Source organism: Hyposmocoma kahamanoa, unplaced genomic scaffold (genome assembly GCF_003589595.1).
Source record: "Hyposmocoma kahamanoa isolate Upper Pololo Valley unplaced genomic scaffold, ASM358959v1 262, whole genome shotgun sequence".
Classification (NCBI taxonomy): domain Eukaryota; kingdom Metazoa; phylum Arthropoda; class Insecta; order Lepidoptera; family Cosmopterigidae; genus Hyposmocoma; species Hyposmocoma kahamanoa.
The window spans coordinates 655,780-661,422 of NW_020653765.1; the positions used below are offsets into that span (position 1 = coordinate 655,780).

Consider the following 5,643-nt stretch of genomic DNA (forward strand, 5'->3'; position numbering starts at 1 on the left):
TCCTATGTGTAACAATCGCGAAAACCTAAGAACTCGATATATCACATACGTTGCTCTCATTTTTGTATATTCATTTGTTATCCTCTGCTTTTGCAATATGATCCTCTATATTTTTGTACATGTAATTAATGGGTAAGCCTAAAATGCTTTACAGACTAGCACAGTTAAAAAATACAAAGAAAAACACATCCCAAGTATATTAAAGAAAAGGGTTTTTTCTTTAAAATTAATTGGTAACAATAATAATAATGCACACACTTATAGCATCGCACTAAGGAAACCAAAGGGAATCCTTTGTCGCGGGTGCCATGGACATACATATAAACAAATATAAATTACAGCCAACCTCATGAGAGAAATAAATGTAGGCCATACAAATATTTCTATAACCTGGCAATCGAACCCTCTGCGTGGTAGACAACCACGGTAACCGTTCGGCCAGGGCGGCAGTTTAATATTTTTACTTTATTTTATATTTTTGTACACCACAACCACAAACTTCCTCCGTGACCAAACAGTTACCATGTAGAGGTAACCGTTTGGTCCTCGGTTGTGGTTGTCTATGTGTGTGTCCATGGCACCCGCGGTACAAGGTTTCCCTAGGTTTCCCTATGAGTGTGGGTGTTAAAAAAATGGTCAATGGTATAATTAAAAGAGGTTCCAACTATGAAAACTTAGTCTTTTAATCAAATTTACTCATCTTACAGATTAATCGCACATTAAAGAAAAAAAAACCTTTTTTTTTGTATAATATCAAGTGACTAGCTAGAGAGATACGTTTGTCTATAACAGTTGCAGTGCCACTCAGAGCTTTAAATCGCAAAGATGTGAAGGACACTGCCACTGCGCCCGTAACCTTATGACATGACAAGTCCTATGTGCCTTATTGCCATGTGCATTAACGTCACTGCTGAACAAAATATTTCATAACAATTCGAGAAACATGAATAGTTATCAAATTGACGTTATAATATTGTCTAAAATTAATTCTAGTATTAGGAAGTTCCAGAAATAAAGTCCAACTCCATTTGTCTTCGTTTATTATTACATGTAAACAATTTAAATACAGTTTTCGCGTAAAAGAGAAGCGCAATCCTCATAATAATTACAAAAATATAATAACTATAAGACATAAGCATTTATACATTTAATGTAACGCTTAGACTAGTAAAAAAAGCCGGGGTAGCTTATTGGTTTGACCTACCGCCTCTCAAACAGAGGCTGAGGGTTTGAGTGCGGGCTCGCACCTTTGAGTTTTTCGGAATTTATGTGCGAAATTTGAATAGAAATTTACCTTGATGAGCTTTTCGGTGAAGAAAAATATCGGGGTGAAAACTCTGTACTTCGAACAAGGTTCACAACCCTCAAAAAACGCATGAGTTCCCTATCCACATTGAGCCAACGTGGCGGACTATGACCTAAACCCTCACTTGAGAAAAGACCCATGCGTGGCAGTGAGACGTATAAATGGGTCGATGATTATGACAATGATGCTTATACTAGATTATAAGGTAAACAAATAATTTAGTTTTACTTAAACCTAATTTTATTTAAGCATTGAACCCTGAGGACTAAAGGGGCTGGAGTTTCTAATCCTGAAGATTAAACTGACATAATAGTTATACCTTTGAGCAGTGTATCGTCTTAAAAAGTAATAATTTTATGGGCCAATACCGTTTTCAATTAAAATATTTTCATTCGACGTTTCGAGCAATTGAAGTACCTTTTTATACACTTTCTCCGATGCATTTTTTGCAAACAAGAAGTTCAAGTGATTGAAATCGTGTATAATGCTATGCTCTATCGGATTAATTAAATGTTGGTAAAGGTTTGTAGCATCTTTTACACTTGATAACCAGTCATTATCACCACTTAAAAGAGCAATTGGTAAGGTTATGTTTCCAATAGCATAAGCAGGGGGACTGTCGCTACCATACTTTTTCATATTACCATCAGACCCATAATCAAATTGTTGAAAACGTCCATTGTTTTTCATCTCTTGGGCATAATGCGCTAGCGTCTTAGTTGAAGCTCCAGCTGGTACATGACCGAAAATCATCGGCTTCAAAGATCGATCAAACTGATTCTTATCATGTCCACATAAGACATACATTGTCATATCGCAAATAAGTTCCTCGAATCCCGACACCTTACAAGAATGTCTTGACAAAAATTTAACAACAACTCCTCGAGAAAGAAATTCGTTGGCTCCAAAAAGTTTCATGAATTGTTCAATATCATCTCCATAGTCTGCTAAGACATGTAATGGTCCTTTCACTTCGGACATGTAAGCTATTGGTGCTAAAGCAATTCCAATATTCAAAATTTCATTGTATTTTGGTCTTGTAGATAGCAAAGTGAATAAAACTGTAGTTCCCATTGAAAATCCAACATAATTCATTTCAACATCATATAGCTTCTGCTCTAGAATGTAGTCTATAACGGCTGGCAGATCATAGTAGCCAATTTCATGAAATGTGAAATTCCAGAATTCGTATGAATCAGTTTTATGGAATATATGTGCTTTAGAATACGTGTTTCCTCTTGCATTAGCCATCCAGACGTCGTAACCTGCGTCAGACAAGATAAACGCCAGTCCTTTCCCAGGTCCTGGAATGACCCAATCCGCTGAACTAGCTAGAAGTCCATGGTGTAACAGCACTGTTTTATTTGAATACATACCATTATAATTATGTTTACTATATGGTATTCTGTGCACTGTAAGTATATAACCATCTTCAGTCATAACTGTATGAGATTCAGCTTTATAGCCGTGTAAAGCAATTAATTGTGGCGTTGTCATCTGATTGCCTACGTAACTGTCAGAGCAGTTATCTTTCCCACGTCTTGAAATTATACTGTCGTACACTGTACCAGCAGTTGCTTTAGCTGAGTTAATGTGGCTTCTGAATTTTTCTTTCAGACCTGATATTTTTTTATCTGCGTAGTTCCAAAGTCTATCCTTTTTGTCAACGATAAAATTATTCAATAATTTAGCGGCATCTTTAGTAATATTGAATGCCTTTGCAGTTCGATTCTTTACGTAATTCCAGATGGAAAATTTTTCCTTACTAGGATTTTCCGAACCATCAATACACTGTAAATTCACAAAACTTATAACAACGACATAAATCAACAATATATTCATTTTAAATTAAATTAATATTCACTAGTATTCACGAGTTTGCCGATAAGTAAGAAAATACACATCCTGTGGAAGTATTTATAAGCTTGTAATGATTCATGTTTGTTATGTTTAGTAGACCTTTGACATTGAACTGATTTTCTGGGAAGTCCAATTAGGTATAATTTTAATTGCTGACTACTTGGTGACGTAATTGTTGTAACTAAAACAATTGTATCATGTTTTAATTTCACAGGGTGTTGATTTCGAAAATATTTTCTTTCATCCACTATATACTCATACTAATACACTTATAACTATAACATTTTAATAAAAAAACCGACCTCAAAAGTTTATATAATTATCGATGGTCGGAAGAAGACGTTATGCGTTACGCGTGTGTGTGTGTGGAACACCTTTTTCCGACCATTGGTAATTATATTAAGTACTATTTGCCAAGTTTTACTGAAATTAGTTACCGGAAAGTGGTTGAAATCTAATAAACAGGTTTCATCCCCTAATTTGCCATCCTCAGAGCTACTGAGGGGTACCTTTCCAATAAAAAAAGTATCATCGAAATCGGTTCACAAATGTCGTAATAATCGCGTAATTTACACAATAAAAATGTACAGTCGAATTAACAACCTCCTCCTATTTTGCAGTCGGTTAAATAGGGTATCCTATTCGTTGCAACCATAGATATAGAAAAAAGGCAACTCAACGCTTATATCATACAGTAATACAATACTAGCTGTTGCCCGCAACTATGTCCGCGTAAAATTGTTGTATGCATTACATGTGGACTTGTACTATTAAAATACAAATGAAAAATATTCATAATAACTTTTACCTGCGACTTTGTCCGAGCTAAAGTTTGCACCTAAAAAATTAATACATTTTGCATTAACTTCATTACTACTTAGATAGGAAGGGTTACTTACTCATTTAATGTGTAAGTAGGTACGCACCTAGGTACTTATTATTCAGTCGTATGTCGGTATGCCTCTAAACCAAGTATGACGCAAATCAGAGCATGGGTTAAAAAACAGTACAAAATTTGATTCACCGTCTCTTTGGGGTTGTTTTATAAAGATTCAAGAACATATATGACAACTTTCAAGTTTGCAAATGTAAAGAATACAATTTTGTATATAAAAAGTTTTTATCGGAATTTAACTTACCCTTATTTAGGTATGTAGGGGTTGTATACATGTTTGTTTATTTAGTATTTAAAGCATCGAAACCGAGTTCTATGCAAATCAGAACACGTGTTGAAAAGTTTACATACAAACACATACAAACTTTGGTAACCCATTTCACCCCTAATTATTGGACAACATGTTACATCAACCTTTTCAGCATTATAGAATATTTACACTATGTTTCATCTTAGTAAGTTAGAGCTGTATGCGATTATTTATACAAAAACTTTTTCAAAATACTTTAATACCTTAACTTGCCCTTTTTAGGGGTTGTTTTAAAAAACCCTCAAACATGTTTGTTTGTTTTGTATTTAAAGTACCAAACCCATGTTTGGTGCGATTACCGCGCGTTAAAAAGTTCCCATATATATAAAGTTTAATCCCTCATTATACTCCTATTTAGGGGAAATTTTGAAAAAATGTCATGTCAGTTTTTTACTTATACAATAGTAAAATAAAATACTAAGTAATGTAATATAACTATCTTTGTATGTTCAAGGAATACGATTGTTCATGCAAACATTTTCACCCGTTTTAACCCTCTTAGGGTTTGAATTTCAAAAAATCCGTTCTTAGTACGCCAATGAATTGCTCCGGACTATACTCCTTTATGTATATGTTACCGGCCAAACCCAATTTCAGGATAAAATAGTTTTGCCTAGGCTAAACTAGTTCTTCCTATACGCGATAGGATTAACTAGTATAGCCTAGTCCAAACTAATTTGTCCTAAGCTTGATAGGATAAACCAGTTCGTTTCTGCCCAGAGGGACTTCCGCGTTTGTATAAAAAAAACCTAACTTAACCTAAATAATCCGATTCGTTTCTGCCCAGAGGGACTTCCGAGTTTGTATAAAAAAAAACTAACTTAACCTAAATAATCCGATTCGTTTCTGCCCAGATGAACTAGTTTGGCCTAGCCTAAACTGGTTTATCCTAATCTTAATCCTATCGCGTATAGGAAGAACAAGTTTAGCCTAGGCAAAACTATTTTATCCTGAAATCGGGTTTGGCCGGTAACATATATATAGATTACTTAATTGTTATCTTCTCGTGTCTTGCCCTTTAGACTTTTGACATCCGTGCCGTTATTTTCTCTTATAAGTACTTTGTTATTGCATTGTGTAATTCGTCCAATGACACATTATATAAGCAATTGTTTACTTATTACTTGACTGACTTACGGAGCCGAGACGTGGAATATGATGGTCAAACTGGCTCACATGCTACACGTCGTTCAGCGAGCTATGGGAAGGTCTATGCTGGGTATCTCGTTAAGGGACAAATCCGGAACGAAGTTATCATATTATTATATAACT

At 34.8% G+C, this 5,643-nt stretch overlaps 1 pseudogene; it reads right to left on the minus strand.

Moving 5' to 3' along the window:
* Positions 1 to 899: 899 nt before the first annotated feature.
* Positions 900 to 4,655, minus strand: LOC113228903 (annotated as a pseudogene).
* Positions 4,656 to 5,643: the final 988 nt, after the last annotated feature.